Below are 19031 nucleotides of genomic sequence, written 5' to 3'. Positions count from 1 at the left end.
ATGATTAGGTTTGTTTTTGCATTTAAACTTGAATTTTAAACCTGCTGCTCAAGAAAGATGCAATCAAAATTTAGCCCTTTGGCTATCATAATAAGTAATCTTTACTGTCTTCCAACCAACGGTTTGAACATATCAATAATGAAATTTGAAAATATCAATAACGTATTTATGCTCCCCCAAAATTTATTTTGGGCGGAGCATATAGTCGCTGCTTCGTCTGTCTGTCCGTGTGTCTGTGTGTCCGTCCGTGCACAATTTTTGTCCGGGCTATTCGTCAGCAACTAATGACCGGAATTCAATGAAACGTTATGGGAAGCTTCACTACCAAGAGGAGAGGTGCATATTATCAGCGGGTTCTGGTTGGATGATTTTTCACTTAGTTGTGGCCCTTTGAAATTTTCTATAAAAAAATTCTTGTCCCCCCAACTACTGTGCCCTCAAGACGTTTCCTTTTATCTGAATATATAGTGCAATATTGTGACAAAAAAAAACTTTGGGGAGCATCTCCCATCTCTGACGGTTTCTTGTTTTGAATATGTCTCAGGAATCTCTATTTTTACTACCTTTGCTCTAATCCCTATTTTAAGTAACAACACAATCATGAGAGATTCCATACAAAGCAGTTCCCCTGCTAGGGCAATTGAATTATGGCCACTAGTGGTGAATTTTGCTTGTAAATCTTGCTTTTTTAGCTCATCTATTTTATTTTTTTTAAATTATGAGCTATTGTCATCACCTTGGCGTCGGTGTCCGGTTAAGTTTTGCGTTTAGGTCCACTTTTCTCAGAAAGTATCAATGCTATAGCATTCAAACTTGGTACACTTACTTACTATCATAAGGGGACTGGGCAGGCAAAGTTATGTAACTCTGACTGGCATTTTGACAGAATTATGTGCCCTTTTTATACTTAGAAAATTGAAAATTTTGGTTAAGTTTTGTGTTTAGGTCCATTTTATTCCTACAGTATCAAAGCTATTGCTTTTATACTTGCAACACTTATTAACTATCATAAGGGGACTGTGCAGGCAAAGTTGTGTAACTCTGGCTGGCATTTGGATGGAATTATGGGCCCTTTATACTTAGAAAATTGAAAATTTTGCTAAGTTTTGTGTTTTGGTCAGCTTTACCCCTATAGTATCATAGATATTGCTTTCATACTTGGAACACTCGCAAACTATCATAAGGGTACAGTAAAAGGACAAGTTGCATAACTCTGGTTGTCATTTTTACGGAATTATGGCCCTTTTTTGACTTAGTAACTTTGAATATATGGTTAAATTTTATGTTTCGATCCACTTTACTTCTTAAGTATCAAGGCTATTGCTTTCAAACTCAAATACTTTCATGCTTTCATGAGGTAACTGTACCTGGCAAGTTGAATTTTACCTTGACCTTTGAATGACCTTGACTCTCAGGGTCAAATTATTAAATTTTGCTAAAATTGCCATAACTTCTTTATTTATGATTAGATTTGATTGATACTTTGACAAGACTACTCTTACCTGACATACCACAATAGACTCCACCCGAAACATCCCCTGTGCCCTCCCCCCCTTCCCTCCATCCGAATCCCCCCCCCTAATTTTTTTTTTTAAGATCATCTCACAAATGACAACCACACCCTCACACTATACCCCCCCCCACCCCTCTCAACCCCCCCCCCCCAAATTATTTTTTTGAAACAGTTAAAAAACACAATTTTTTTTATTTATTATTTTATTTTTGAAATACTGTCCAACCATCGCACCCAAGAATCCCCCACCCCCAATTTTTATTTTTTTGCAATTTTTTTTTTTGCATTTTTTTTTCCGCATTTTTGGAAGATAATGTAATAAATGTCCACACCCCCACACTATACACCCCTCTTCACTCCACCCCTCCCTCCTTTGTGATTGAAATTGAGAGTCTCTTCACCTTTAAAAAGAAAATAGATGAGCGGTCTGCATCCGAAAGGAGGTGCTCTTGTTAAAGTTCAATGATCATGTGCAATTATTGTTGATAAATTGCTAGAAAGGCATTCATTTGCTTTACTCTTATGAGGTTGTGAGAAGAACTTTGATACAATTAAATAATATCATTAGCTGTAATATGAGTTATGTAAAACTTACAACATTGCTTATGAATCGCATGAAATAAACAAGTACATATAAACAATTTATTGGAATGTATAATGGCAACAAAGAAAGTCTTCTTTCATTATACATTAATATTTATTATTTTATTAGGCTTTTTTTAGCATAGCACATGGATACTAATTTATGGAAACAATTTATCATAATTACATGAAGAAATTAACAGACATTAAAATGTATCATAAAACACATAACAATAGATTTTTTTCAAGTAGTTATATGTTTGTAACTTTATGTATTTTTCCTCCAAATGTTTATTTGGTTAAATGGAAAACACATAGTCGTGGGTTCTTCTTTACTTATTTCTTTTCAGTTCAGTGTTACATAAATATAAATTAATTCAGGAATACAATCATTCTGATCAGAAGAAGGAATCAATAGACGTCCTGCAAATAAAAAATAACACACATATAACACATTATTATAAATATCGCTGTCTTGCTGTAAAATCATATGATATATATGAAAAGTATTTATAACAGCAAATATAACAACAATATATAGATAAATATATTAACAAATGATGAAACAATCATTTGACGCATTAGTACTAATTACAACATAAGATTAATTACAGAATAAAATATCTGTCCATCAAGAATAATGTTGTGGCGACCAGACCGACTGAATGACCTAGACATCCAAATACATATCTCAAAACACAAATACACATATGAAACACCTACATACATATACACAGTTCAACACACATTTACTCACAAATTTATGGAATCTGGCGTCGCAGAGCTTCTTCCGAATCCGTGTCCGCAAGTGATGTTACTCTGCAAGCTGTTAAAAAGTGCACACATATTAATAAAGGAAAATGTGATTTTAAATAGAAACCATCTTGAACCATAGAAGAATTACAAATCTCATAAATACGTTAAATTGCTGATCTTAAATAAATCTTTATGACAGTTAACAAGCATGTGCAACAGCATTACAATCAGTAATTACTTATTTACACATTTGTACATACCTATTGTATAATGATACCTAATAATTTAAAGAAGTTTAAAGTTGACAGATGTTCACTAGTCTCTTGACATATTTGTTCTGGCGCGCGAGCTCGTGAAACAATACCTTACATTACACAAAAGACGTAACCACATAAAACAGGTTACATACAACTATACTAAAATTTTGATGTGAAATCCACCCTGTCACATACCAGTGATTTTTTTTGCTTTAATTTGTTACAGCCTGTGCCATTTGAATTGGGAAAATTAGCGCGATAAACCGTGAAATTGGGAAAAATAGCGCGATAAACCATGTTATTGGGAAAAATTAAGCATTATAAATAGGATTATAAGTAACAGAAGTGATATTATTTTAGTGCATGTTCAGGGAGTTTTCTAGAAAAGGAGTCTGGTCAAATTGGGATTTTTTTTATCAATAAAAGTGGCAAGTTTGGGAATGATTTATGGACAAAAATGACTAAATTCAAGTTATATATTTTGTAAGATATTTAAAAAATTAAGTTGAGACCTAGATTTAAGAAATCATAATTAAGTTATATGAGACTTCTTTCTAAAAAAAAAAAAAATTTTTTTTTTTTTTTTGGAAGTTGGGCTTTTTTTGGGAAATTTTGGTCAGATTTTGGGGAAAAAATGTGTATTTTAGCGATTGAAAAGCAGCCGAAAATCGGCTGTAAATTTGAGCAAAAAAAATCACTGCATACTCCCCCTGTCCGTTAAATGACGTCTCGTCATTTAGTCAGAAAATAAATATAACTACAATCTCCATCAAAGATACAGTTGTATTCAACCAGTATGTCAAATAACCATTCTAGAATAACCAAACTGTCATTCAAAAATAAAATCGCCTATATTCGGCCCCCCTTTGACAAAAGATCGTGTCCTCACGATACTAAACCTACTGTCATTAGTCTAGGAATGTCCTTTGTCAATGGTCATATATTCACAACACAGCCCATTTAACATTCAACTAAAACAAATCTCTGGACCCACATTGACTACTAAAAGAAGATAAAATAATAGGTATATACATTTACATTTATGACATCATATTTTACCTTGCCCACTAACTCGGTCTAATTGTACTGCCCAATTAAAGATAAATAATGTTACATACTTACCTGTTCCATGAGTTCAATCAATGAACATGTCATGTCTCTTTGCTATCAATGTACAATACTAATACTTAGTACAACATCTATTTCATTTAAATAGATATACCATTCACAAAATAAGGTAAATAAATTCTCAAAAAAATGTCATATAGATATACTAGTAAAAACATAAATAAAACATAGAAAAATATTATATGACTTCATATAATTGCTCACTGCATAACGGCTTTTACTATGCTATTTACAACATCCGAATCAAGTTCATCTAATACACCTGAAGATACCATAACTTCTAATGCATGAACCTTGTAGTTTCTTGGTCTTAAAACCATTTGACTTATCTGATAATCACGATATCTAACTGGTGGCTTTTTAATCCTTGTAGACTTTCGTGGTAAAGGCTTAGGATGAGCCTGTATTTCACCTTCACTCATCTGTTCAATATCATCTGTACCCAGTCCTGCATGGACATCTACTTGTACTTCACTAGCACTACCTCTATTCTCCAATGCTTCTCTATGATTTGCTATAATATCTACTAAAGGCTGAACCTGGTTGTCTGTCTGACTACCTTGACCTTGAAAATTCATACTGGTACCGCTTTTCAAACTAACTCTAGGTTTTGGTTTAGGATGCGCATCCTGGTGTTTATTTAAACTACCTAGACAAGATTTCTTTGCCTCATACTTATGGGCTTTTCTACTATCATGTGTACAAAGTACACAATCATCATCATCATCGTCATCATCATCTTCATCATCTCTATTTCCTTGATCACATTCTTTAACATGACCATTACTATCACATACCTTATCCGTGACGTCACTATCTTCTTTGTTTTCTACTATCATATCTATATCTCCCCCATCTACTTTCTGACTATCCTTTGGAACTGCTTTGACATGTCCATCTACTAGTCCAGAAATAACCTCTACATTAACATATTGTCTTCTGTCATCACCATGTTCTATTGGGTACAAATGATTGCCATGTATAGTACGTTCCATTCCAGCCTGTGACCTTATCCTGTACACAGGAATATCCTCCCTTGGCTGTTCAATTACTGTGTAAGTGTCCATTTCAAACTTGTCTGCTATTTTGTGTTTATTTTCGTGAAACAGAGTCTTTAATAAAACTTTGTCTCCAACAAACAGTTAAGCTGCTTTAGCTTTCTTGTCATACTCAGATTTTTGCTTATCTCTTGCAGTATCTGCATACTGTTTTGCCACTTCATGTGAGTGCTTTAACCTATTTCTCAACTGATCTAAATACTCCTTAGATGCCTGATTTGTCTTACGGTCGATATCAACAGCTTCAAATAATGAATCAATTGGTTGTTTAGGCGTTCTTCCGAACATCAACTCAAAAGGCGACACTTAAGTGCTTTCATGTTGGGTACAATTGTAAGCGTAAACCAAAGATGGAATATGCGCTTTCCAATTTGGCTTCCTATCAGGATCCAGTGTACCAAGCATGTTAAGTAATGTTCGGTTCCACCATTCTGTGCAACCATTACCCATTGGGTGGTTTGGTGTTGTTCTTGATTTCTTTATCCCCATCAAATTACATAATTCCTTTATCAAATCTGACTCAAAGTTAGCCCCTTGATCAGTGTGAAGTGTTGTAGGGATACCATAATTTACAATAAAATTATTATAGAACGCTTCAGCTGTTGTTTTTGCTGTTTGATTGCGCGTTGGAATAGCCAATGCATATTTTGTGAAGTGGTCTGTGATAACCAATATATTACCATATCCTTTTGAAGGTTCTAATGTGAAATAATCCATAGACACTAATTCTAATGGATATGTTGTCACAATGTTTACAAGTTCACTTCTAATGTTTGTGGATGTTTTTCTTCTGAGGCATCTGTCACACTTTGAGACCCAAGCTTCCACCTCTGAGGTCATGTTTGGCCAGTAATACCTCTCTTTTAATAAAGACAATGTCCTGTCTCTCCCTGGATGACCAATCTGATCATGTAATCCTAGTAACACATCTTTTCTAAATATAGATGGTAAAACCAACTGTCTCAATGTTTTGTCATTATCTTTAATTTCCCTATACAGTATTCCTCTTATCATTTTGAAATTATTAAATTGTTTTCTCATACATTTGTCCTCTTTTGTGTTATATTGATGAATGTTTGGCAAAACCTGATCAATAACTGCTCTTCTCCACCTTTCAATTAACCAATCATTTCTCTGAGCAGTTCTTATCTGCCTCATTTCAACTTGTGCCATGGGCTGGCCAGGCATATCAGTAGCCTCCACTATGTTCACATTACATGTGATTGTCTCAATGTATGGTGGTTTGTCAGTAGAACCACAAATGACTTTAACTGTGAGATCATCAATTTTAATGACTTCTTCTGAGTTTCCATCCTTGATACGTTCATGTGGGTATCTACTCATTCCATCTGCATCTGCATTTCTCAATCCTGGTCTATATTGTATTTCAAAATTAAATTCTCCCAATGCTGATGCCCATCTTTGACCGGTAGCGTCCAATTTTGCAGAAGTCAGAACATAAGAAAGTGGGTTGTTGTCGGTATAAACTAGGAAATGTTGTATTGCTAAATAATCTTTAAACTTTTCTGTAACTGACCATTTGAGTGCTAGAAATTCCAACTTAAAGGCTGAGTAATTCTTTTCTGATCAGGTCAATGACATGCTTGCAAAGGCAATAACTTTACCATCTAGGTACAACACAGCTCCAAGTCCTGTTCCACTAGCATCAGTGTGCAACTCAAATTTCTTAGAAAAGTCAGGATAAGCTAAAATTGGTGGTGAACTTAATACTGTTTTCAAGTTATCAAAAATATTTTGTTCAGTTTCAGTCCATGTCCATGTTTTCTGCATTTTCTTTGAGCCTTTCTTAATTGATGATGGAGGTAATAAGTCACTTAATGGTTTGGTTATCTTTGAAAAGTCTTTTATAAATCTTCGATAGTAACCGGCAAATGCATTAAAAGATCTCAACTCATCTGCGTTACGAGAAGTAGGCCAGTTCTTTATCTTCTCTATCTTTGCAGGGTCTGTCTCAATGCCTTTACTGCTGACTACATGACCAAGAAAAAGTACTTTAGTTTGAAAGAAATGACACTTGTCTGCTGCTAATTTCAAATTACATTCTGCTAGTCTGGTCAAAACTTGGTCAAGACGTTGAATATGTTGCTCATATGAATCTGAAAATATTATCAAATCATCCAAATAAATTATACAGATTTTCATGTTTAAATCTCCAAGACATGCCTCCATAAGCCTCTGATACGTAGCTGGACTATTTGAAAGACCAAAAGGCATCTTGTTAAACTCATAGAAACCTAATGGTCCTACTGTGAAAGCTGTCCGCTCTTTATGCTGTTCTTCTATTTCTACCTGGTGGTAGCCAGACTTCATGTCTATAATTGAAAAATACTTGGCACCATTTAATACATCAAACACTTCTTCTATTCTAGGAAGTGCATAGGCATCTTTCACTGAAATATTATTTAACTGCCTATAATCAACACACATATGCAAAGAACCATTCTTTTTTCTGACAAGTACTACATTAGAACTATATGGTGACTTTGATTTTCTTATGACGCCAGCTGATAATAACTGTTCATTGAAGATTCCTTATCTCATCAACCATCCCTGGTGGTATGCGTCTGTGTCTCTGCTTAAAAGGTGTATTATCAATCAAATCAATCCTGTGATTGATTAAGTTACAATTTCTAATATCCTCTTCATTTTTAGCTCATCTATTTTTTGAAAAAAAATTATGAGCTATTGTCATCACCTTGGCGTCGGCGTCTGCGTCGGCGTCTGCGTCGGCGTCCGGTTAAGTTTTGCGTTTAGGTCCACTTTTCTCAGAAAGTATCAATGCTATTGCATTCAAACTTGGTACACTTACTTACTATCACGAGGGCACTGGACAGGCAAAGTAAGATAACTCTGGTGTGCATTTTGACTGAATTATGTGCCCTTTTTATACTTAGAAAATTGACAGTTTTGGTTAAGTTTTGCGTTTAGGTCCACTTTTTTCAGAAAGTATCAATGCTATTGCATTCAAACTTGGTACACTTACTTACTATAATGAGGGGACTGGGCAGGCAAAGTTAGATAACTCTGGCATGCATTTTGACAGAATTATGTGCCCTTTTTATACTTAGAAAATTGAAAATTTTGGTTAAGTTTTGTGTTTAGGTCCATTTTATTCCTTAAGTATCAAAGCTATTGCTTTCATACTTGAAACACTTACTAACTATCATAATGGGACTGTGCAGGCAAAGTAATGTAACTCTGACTGGCATTTTGACAGAATTATGTGCCCTTTTTATACTTAGAAAATTGAAAATTTGGTTATGTTTTGTGTTTAGGTCCACTTTATTCCTACAGTATCAAAGCTATTGCTTTCATACTTGCAACCATTATTAACTATCGTAAGGGGACTGTGCAGGCAAAGTTATGTAACTCTGACTGGCATTTGGACGGAATTATGGGCCCTTTATACTTAGAAAATTGAAAGTTTGGTTAAGTTTTGTGTTTTGGTCCACTTTACCCCTAAAGTATTATAGATATTGCTTTCATACTTGGAACACTCGCAAACTATCATAAGGGTACAGTTAAAAGGACAAGTTGCATAACTCTGGATGTCATTTTTACGGAATTATGGCCCTTTTTTGACTTAGTAACTTTGAATATATGGTTAAATTTTGTGTTTCGATCCACTTTACTTCTTAAGTATCAAGTCTATTGCTTTCAAACTTCAAATACTTTCATGCTATCATGAGGTTACTGTACCTGGCAAGTTGAATTTTACCTTGACCTTTGAATGACTTTGACTCTCAAGGTCAAATTATTAAATTTTGCTAAAATTGCCATAACTTCTTTGTTTATGATTAGATTTGATTGATACTTTGACAAAACTACTCTTACCTGACATACCATAATAGACTCAACCCAAACTATCGCCCGTGCCCCCCCCCCCCTCCCCCCCCATTTTTTTTTAACGGTTAAAAAACTAAACTATTTATTTTGATTATTTTATGTTTGAAATACCGTCCAACCATCGCACCCAAGAAACACCCCCCCCTCCCCCCACCCCCCACCCAAATCCCCCCCCCCTTAATTTTTTTTTTTTTTTTTTTAAGATCATCTCACAAATTACCACCACACCCTCACACTATACCCCCCCCACCCTCACCCCCCCCCCAATTTATGTTTTTTGAAACGGTTACAAAACACAAATATTTATTTTTATTATTTTATGTTTGAAATACCGTCCAACCATCGCACCCAAGAATCCCCACCCCCCCCACCCACCCCCCACCCCCTACATTTGCTTGAAAAACATGGCTGCCAAGGGGCGGGGCATTTTTCCTTATATGGCTATAGTAATATCTTGTTAACACTCTAGAGGCCACATTTATCGTCTGATCCTCATAAAACTTGGTCAGAAGATTTATCCCAATAATATCTTGGACGAGTTCGAAAATGATGTCGGTTGGTTGAAAAACATGGCCGCAGGGGGTGGGGCATTTTTCCTTTTATGGCTATAGTAAAACCTTATTAACACTCTAGAGGCCACATTTATTTTCCAATCTTCTTGAAACTTCGTCAGAAGATTTGTCCTAATGATATCTTGGATGAGTTCGAAAATGGTTTCGGTTGCTTAAAAAACATGGCCACCAGGGGGTGGGGCATTTTTCCTAATATGGCTATATATCATGCTTTAGTAAAATCTTGTTAACACTCTAGAGGCCACATTTATTGTCTGATCATCATGAAACTTGGTCAGATGATTTGTCCCAATGATATCTTGGATGAGTTCGTAAATGGTTCCGGTTGGTGCAAAAATATGGCCGCCAAGAGGGCGTGGCATTTTTCCTTATATAGCTATAGTTAAACCTTGTTAACAGTCTAGAAGCCATATTTATTGTACGATCATCATGAAACTTTGTCAGAAGATTTGTCCCAATGATATTTTGGACAAGTTCGAAAATGGTTCCAGTTGCTTGAAAAACATGGCCACCAGTGGGCGGGGCATTTTTCATTATATGACTTATGAATCGTCATGAAACTTTGTCAGTATATTTGTTTAAATGATATCTTGTACGTGTATGAAAATGATTCTGGTTTGTTGAAAAACGTGGCTGCCAGGGTGTGCACTAGTCATGAAAGTTGGTAAGAACATTTTGTTATAATGACATCTTGGGCTGTACAGAACAGGTCAGTTCCTTTGAATCTCAGGTGAGCGACTTTGGGCCTTTCAGGCCCTCTTGTTATACATAAGTGGAGCTTTCAAACAAAAGTGGACTGTGGGGCTATTGTCATGTATACGTCATGAGTAGTAAGTCAGACACATTTTTAGTTTTCTAGTACCCCAATACTCAGATTGACAAGTAGTGTTAAGGCAAACTTGTATCATTTTTAGCTCATCTTTTTTTTGAAAAAAAATTATGAGCTATTGTCATCACCTTGGCGTCGGCGTCTGCGTCGGCGTCCGGTTAAGTTTTGCGTTTAGGTCCACTTTTCTCAGAAAGTATCAATGCTATTGCATTCAAACTTGGTACACTTACTTACTATCATGAGGGGACTGGACAGGCAAAGTTAGATAACTCTGGTGTGCATTTTGACTGAATTATGTGCCCTTTTTATACTTAGAAAATTGACAATTTTGGTCAAGTTTTGCGTTTAGGTCCACTTTTTTCAGAAAGTATCAATGCTATTGCATTCAAACTTGGTACACTTACTTACTATCATGAGGGGACTGGGCAGGCAAAGTTAGATAACTCTGGCATGCATTTTGACAGAATTATGTGCCCTTTTTATACTTAGAAAATTGAAAATTTTGGTTAAGTTTTGTGTTTAGGTCCATTTTATTCCTTAAGTATCAAAGCTATTGCTTTAATACTTGAAACACTTACTAACTATCATAATGGGACTGTGCAGGCAAAGTAATGTAACTCTGACTGGCATTTTGACAGAATTATGTGCCCTTTTTATAATTAGAAAATTGAAAATTTGGTTATGTTTTGTGTTTAGGTCCACTTTATTCCTACAGTATCAAAGCTATTGCTTTCATACTTGCAACCATTATTAACTATCGTAAGGGGACTGTGCAGGCAAAGTTATGTAACTCTGACTGGCATTTGGACGGAATTATGGGCCCTTTATACTTAGAAAATTGAAAGTTTGGTTAAGTTTTGTGTTTTGGTCCACTTTACCCCTAAAGTATTATAGATATTGCTTTCATACTTGGAACACTCGCAAACTATCATAAGGGTACAGTAAAAGGACAAGTTGCATAACTCTGGATGTCATTTTTACGGAATTATGACCCTTTTTTGACTTAGTAACTTTGAATATATGGTTAAATTTTGTGTTTCGATCCACTTTACTTCTTAAGTATCAAGGCTATTGCTTTCAAACTTCAAATACTTTCATGCTATCATGAGGTTACTGTACCTGGCAAGTTGAATTTTACCTTGACCTTTGAATGACCTTGACTCTCAAGGTCAAATTATTAAATTTTGCTAAAATTGCCATAACTTCTTTGTTTATGATTAGATTTGATTGATACTGTGACAAAACTACTCTTACCTGACATACCATAATAGACTCCACCCAAACCATCGCCCGTGCCCCCCCCCCCCCCCCATTTTTTTTAACGCTTAAAAAACTAAACTATTTATTTTGATTATTTTATGTTTGAAATACCGCCCAACCATCGCACCCAAGAAACACCCCCCCACCCCCCCTCCCCCCACCCGAATCCCCCCCCTCTAAATTTTTTTTTTTTTTTTAAGATCATCTCACAAATTACCACCACACCCTCACACTATATCCCCCCCCACCTCACCCCCCCCCCCCCCCAATTTATGTTTTTTTCCTTTTTTTTCGCATTTTTGGAAGATAATGTAATAAATGTCCACACCCCCACACAATGCACCCCTCTTCTATCCACCCCTTCCTCCTTTGTGATTGAAAATGAGAGTCCCTTCACCTTTAAAAAGAAAATAGATGAGCGGTCTGCACCCGCAAGGCGGTGCTCTTGTTAGAAAATACATCCACATGTGTTAGTAATAAATTCTTAATTTCTTGTAATTGTTCCTCATTCAACTGTTTACTTTCATCAATTTTCAAATTGTTAATTAAATTTGTTTCTGTCTTTTTTTCCTCATTCAAAACATCATCTGCAATAACTACAGGCTGCAATTTAACAAATAGTAGTTTTTGGTGCAATCACCACGCTGTTGGTAGTCAAGTTTGAGACATTGATGATTACATGTCCATTTTTCCCATAACTGTAATTCACAAAGTCAGGTTATCCACTTTCAGTACTATCAGATGTCATAGCAGGTATTGTTTGTAAATCAAAATCCTTGTCTGTGTAACAATATATATCCTTCGACTCATTCGGTCCTAAAATAATTTTTGAAGTTCCAGTTTTAATAAAGCAATTCTGTTATTATTTCGTTGAAGTTTCTTGTCTCTTAGATGCATACACCTGAAAGCCAAAAACCAAGGTGTGTGAAGCTTAGCTTTTTGTAAAAATTGATGTCCAAATGTTTCTTTGCATTCATGTAAGAGTTCGACAAGTATATTTGTCCCTAATATTATTGGAGTTTTCATAGAGTTTTTGGTATCTGCTGTAACCAAAAACAAACAGCTAATAGGCTTTGCCTCTGGTAGGCCATCAATGACCTTCAACTCAGCTTCAATGTATCCAATGTATGGGAGCTGTTGTCCATGGGCACATTCAATATTTAAATACTGTCTAAAGATTTCAATTCATTTTTTAAATTTTCTTTCCATAATGATTCTGCTATGACGCTGACACAACTACCGCTATCCAATAAAGCCTGCGTATTTACATTATTTACTAGTACATTTACTTCATTTATCTCTCCCACTAATTTTGGGTCTTGTTTTACCTTAGTGCCCCCAATTGACCCTATACCTTGCAGGCACCTATACTTTTGGGCATTCATTTTGCATATGACCCTTTTCATTGCAATGATAGCAAGTTGGCGTGAATGTTCTAGAAGCAACCGGCCTTCGTGGTTGATATCTTAAATTTCCTCGACCCTATCCCCTGTACGGTACATCACCTCTACCTCCTCCTCCTCTGTTAAAGTTGTTTCCTCCTCCTTGGTTAAAGTTGTTTCTCCCGCCTGGATTAAAGTTGTAGCGTAATGGCTGGTGTTGTCCTGCATATTGTTGATACGTTGGTTGTTGTGCAATTTGTCTCAATTCTTCTTTAAGTTGAATTCTTTCTTTTTCCAGGATATCTATTCTTGAGTTGAGTTTCCCTAATAAAGATTTAACTTCTGCCATATCTGTCTGTTTTCTTTCGTCAATGTTTACAGCAGCATTGCATTTTTTCTGTTCTGGTTTTTCAGTTTTCATTTCCAGTTCAATCTTTCTCAATTCTATTTTAAATTTATCATAATCACTTATGATGTCAAATTTGTAAGCTGCTCTTTGTTTCATTTCTTTCATAAGACCTTGATAAACAACACTCTTCAAGCTATCTTCATCTCCCATCTGTATGCCTCCTAGCTTTATTGCCTGTGTATAAATTTCTTCCACTCTTGAAGTATATCCAGCTATGCTTTCACTGTCTAGTTGTTGACTGGCATAAAATTTCCTTAAAATTGTTTCCTTTGTATCTACTGCTCCAAATGTACTTTCGAATTTCTGGATTACTTTCTGTACACTAGCCTTTGGACCTAATCTTCGCAGGATGTCTCCCGCTGTGCCCATCAGTGCTCTTCTGAGTCCTAACAAGATCTGTTCTTCACTGAATATCTGTTCAACTATCAATGACTCCAGCTCGAACTTAAAAGTAGGCCACGTGACCTCTCCTTTTCCCTCATCTCCATAAAACTTTGAAAGTTTAAGGAAATGGTATGATGCCAGGTGATGTTTCTGTTTCACTTCATCTTTCTCCTCTGATATTGTACTCGGGTTCCAATGTTCATCTTCATAAACAGTGTTGTCTTCTTCCATCATTAACTTTAGCGATTGTTCCTTATTCACTTTTGGATTCTTTAATTTCATAGCATGAAATGCATCCAACAACAATTTATCTTCTTCTGAGATGGCTGTTGTTATCTGTTCCTCACCAACAGTCTCAATTTCTTCAATTTCACTTTTCTTTGAAGCCATTATTCTCAAATGGAATTACTAACACAAGTTATAAACACTATGTCAAAATGTTTTCACAATAAAGCGTCAATCACTAAATGTCATCAAAAATAATCACTTTCTTAACTGTCACATATACATAACTAGTGTCACTTAGAGTCAATGTCTTTCACTTTAGATCACTTTAGATATTCACATAATATTGTCAGCGTTTCCCATCACTGTTTATAAATGTGTCTTAAACATTTTAATTACACATTATAAAATACAAACACAACACAATATATAAAACACTGTCAGTATGCAAACACATGTAAAAAAAATGAGATTTCAATTAAATTAACAATTGTCAAAATCTATTTTCTGTCAACACCAGTAAAGTTAATTTATTATTAATTAATCAAACTATTATTCCAAACATTAACAAGTACCAACTGCAGTCCATAAATTAAATAAATTGTTTACTGTAAACAGAAACTAGTGTCAGTAAAGTTGTAATTAGTTTTCAATTCAATTTAAATAGTTCAATTAATAATTATCATTCAAGAAACCAAAGCCTCTACTAATCTAATATAACTATGGCAACTCTATACTAAATACACATTCACTGTCAATGTACCAAGCAACAACCTTTACACAAAAACAAAACAGTTTTATCAGTTATCAGTCTAAACACAACACAATACCGACCTGTAAATTTCAGCAAAGTTGATCGCATATGTCGTCTGCAATTTAATTACCTACCTAATGACGAATGTTCTTTAACGCAAGGCAGTGTGAAGTTAAACTATTATTGAATGTTATTATACCTATAATTTATAAATTATTAACCCATAAATACCTTAAAACAATGTTTGTTTATAACCACTTCTCAATTCGATGCACGAATGTACTTTTCCTATTTAAACCGGAACCAGTTTAAGACAAGTTATTTATAGACCGGTAATTCCCAAAAGGTCACAGTCACTTCAGTCAGTCAACCAATGAAATCGCTAGAAACTTGGCGGGCTAATTAATATGCAAAAATAGTCCTGTCAGGTGGAATCCCAAAGAAAATCTCTACACCTGACTAAAAATAGTTCTACTGAAAAAAATTAATAACTTTAAAAAAATCTATGAAAATTAACTAGAGTTTTGCAAACATACTGGACAATACCAGCTTCAAATATTTGCAATGAAATATTTACTTTTTCTCAACTTATAATCACTTATCAAATATGTAAACAATCATGTATAATGAACACTAGTGCACATGCCCCAATTCTGGAATTTGATGTTTTGTTTCTGAAAAATGGTTCAAGACAGCTTCATATGTAGTTAGGATAGTTTTTTTGTTTTTTTTTTAGAGCTTACACCAATTGTTAGTGCAATGGGATTATTAAATAATATGGAATGATAATTAACTTACTTGTGCAATGATTACAGATTTGACAAAAGGATAAAATTCATAAAATAATCAATAAAAGTGTGTTTAATGTGCCAATTATGCTCAATATCAAACAATAGGTACTCACAAATACCCGAAACAGCAGTCGGTCCGCCACTTGTTATTAAAACACAATTGTCACACAATTATTTCCAAGTCCACACTGTTCCTTTGCTAACCTCAAAATGTCACAATATCATCTCAGTGTCACATTATAGTTTATTCCTCCGTATTCTCGTCCTTGATACCCTGTTTGGCTTGTCCTAACGTACTGGAATGCTGCTCCGTGTTCTCGTCCTCGATACCCCGTTTGTCTGGTCCTAACGTACTGGAATGCTGCTCCCTAAACTATCACCTGCCACGGTGCGTTGAACCCTCCAGCAGGATTCCTCAAACTGGTTTGAAGTCTCAGATCGAGTATATTTCTCGTTCAAAATGTTCATGAGCAATTACCAAATTACTTACAATATTGACTTTAACTTTTAATTAAAAAACACTGAATGTCACAACCCGTTGGGCGCCATTGTAACTTTATGTATTTTTCCTCCAAATGTTTATTTGGTTAAATGGAAAACACAAAGTCGTGGGTTCTTCTTTACTTATTTCTTTTCAGTTCAGTGTTACATAAATATAAATTAATTCAGGAATACAATCATTCTGATCCGAAGAAGGAATCAATAGACGTCCTGCAAATAAACAATAACACACATATAACACATTATTATAAATATTGCTGTCTTGCTGTAAAATCATATGATCAGGGATCATATTTTCCCGCAACATCAATCGGTCCGGATATAAATGGGGAAAAGTATCCGAACATGTACCCGAAATCATGACAAATTACGTTAATATAAATATACCATTGATTTTGCCATTCATGAAGGTGGTATAATACATGTACAAGTAAAATTCCCTTAAGCATTTTTTTTAAACGGAACGAGTTTTATCAACTGGTTTTATCATTTGGTATTTCATTGTTGTTTCGTGTGCTGTTTTGTTGTTGTATCAGTTTTATCAGACTTTTTTCATCGTTGTCAATATTATTAATCTGTGTAAGTCTATACCGATGTTTTAAATTGTTGTCGACTCGATAATAGCTTACAAACATGCACTGAACCAAATGTCTGTGCGTAGGTTGGCTACTGACAACAACAAACCAAATAATAAAGAAATAATTTGTTGTCAAATAACCCACGGCCGATAGTTTTGATGCGTAGGGATTTAATCACGAGAGCCAAGCATTTGAAACCACGCATCTAATTTTCCCGTCGTGAGTTATTCAACAACAAAGTATAAAGTACACGAATTATTTCGATTCTAACACGGTTTTACTATAGATTTATTCAATGTATATTATTTTTCTTGTGTACTATTTTATGTGAAGTTCCTCCCATAAAAATAACTTTCGGCTGTTCTGTCGATCAGATCCGCGACTTTCATTCATAGTAATATTACCGGATTATTACGCTGGTGGAAAATGTATCGGTGCGTTTTGTTTAGTTACAGCGCGTGCATTCAGACGCGTCTTTTCGGATGTGTCTTTAATCCGCTGTTCACAAGTTTTTAGCATAGGTGCATTTACGCACCTATGCTTATGGTATATACCACATTTCGAAAATCCACATCGATCGGTTGCCCATTATGAAGCCTTACCTGATCAAAAATCAGACAAAATATCTATTTAATTTAGTATATGGTCATTCTTACCAAATTTTTTTGAAACGTTTTTCTAACGTTTTCTTCCAAGAATATTGCTGACACCGTTTTTAGTGAATTTTTCTAAGACCGTTTTATGTCAAAAAATCTTCTTATAACCTAAAACAAATTTCGTTCGTAAAACAATTCTATCTGCACTATAAATCGCAATCTCCTACGCAGTGGCCTCCCTTATACTAGAAGTTACTGACCGGGTGAAGCAAGGGAAGTAACTGCTGTGAGGAGTTTCTATAAAAATCTGCATTCAGAAATCTGTATTCAGAACTCAATCTGTTGAGCACGTCTGCATCTAACGCTGACCACAAGTTTTACGACAAATTCTTGACGCAGACGAATATATAAATGGAAAGATTATCTATTTAAATAGTCGGTAATTGTTTGAAATTATTGATTTGAGAAATTCGCGGATGGCGATATCGAACTACATTATACCACGTGACGCCATTCTTCCCTGTATCTTGCACTTATGCTTTTAACGCCATCGGCGCTCTCGTTGATTCTTGGTCTGACGTGCAATAAACCGGTCCTGACCGGTTTAGAGACTGCAGCGAATGGATTATCACAACTAATCGAGATAAGAATGTCATAAGGGTGTGTTAGCATCTACACTGTGTAATCGATTTCATGACATGGGGAATTTTAATAGCAAACAGAATCGGACCGACTGTTTGGGATTTTCAATCGGTCTTTCATGACCCCAATCGGTCTAGGACCGACACAACAGAAAAAAATATGATCCCTGCATATGATATATATGAAATGTATTTATAACAGCAAATATAACAACAATATATAGATAAATATATTAACAAATGATGAAACAAATATATGCACATTATACATTTATTGCAACAATTACACAATATGCACATCACATATTTATTGCAGCAATTACACAAAATATGCACATTTAATATTTATTGCAACAATAATACAATTTATGCACATAATACATTTATTGCAACAATTACATAATATGCACATCATATAGTTATTGCAACAATTACACAAGATAAACATTATACATTCATTTCAACAATTACTCCATATGCACACGATTACTTTCAATAATTAATAATTAAAATTCAATAGGTACACTATTTAAAAAAAGAAATGATTGAACAAAATATTAAGTTGGATTTGTAGATCAAGGCTGCATCTCTAGGACTACACTTAAAGTACACTTGAGTCACCTTCACCTTTGCTATAAAAGGTCTAGAACTTTGTCCGTCACGCATCGATAGGTGGTTGTCACATTGCGCACTCCTCTTTCCTCTTTAGAAGCCAACAACGGATAGAGGGCCGCCATTCACAGGTTGACATTAGTAAAGGTGAGTTAAATTTTTATTATTCAGTATTGTAGTATTATTTGATCAACTTAATTAATAGAAGTACATAATTGAAGGTTCGCTAGTAGTTTACGATACAAGGTAGATTGTTATGAGCTGTAATTCAAATAAAAGTGTTTCTGTGTCGGAATGGGATGGGACACAGTGACCATTAATGTTGTTTCAGACCAT

At 35.0% G+C, this 19031-nt stretch overlaps 1 protein-coding gene and 1 long non-coding RNA gene across 5 annotated transcripts in view; one reads left to right on the top strand and one right to left on the bottom strand.

The window, feature by feature from the left end:
* Positions 1 to 19031, top strand: part of LOC127859395 (uncharacterized) — a 100913-nt gene that overhangs the window by 5372 nt on the left and 76510 nt on the right. The gene's annotated exons all lie outside the window — the stretch shown is intronic.
* Positions 2229 to 16487, bottom strand: LOC127859408 (uncharacterized). Its single transcript, XR_008039360.1, has 3 exons — positions 15881 to 16487; positions 2853 to 2921; positions 2229 to 2518 (listed from the first exon to the last, which is right to left on the bottom strand). It is a non-coding gene; the product is annotated as an uncharacterized LOC127859408 (long non-coding RNA).

The sequence above is a fragment of the Dreissena polymorpha genome, chromosome 15, assembly GCF_020536995.1.
Source record: "Dreissena polymorpha isolate Duluth1 chromosome 15, UMN_Dpol_1.0, whole genome shotgun sequence".
Taxonomy (NCBI): Eukaryota; Metazoa; Mollusca; class Bivalvia; order Myida; family Dreissenidae; genus Dreissena; species Dreissena polymorpha.
Note: the sequence above shows the minus strand (reverse complement) of the source record. Positions and strands in the feature narration are given on the sequence as shown.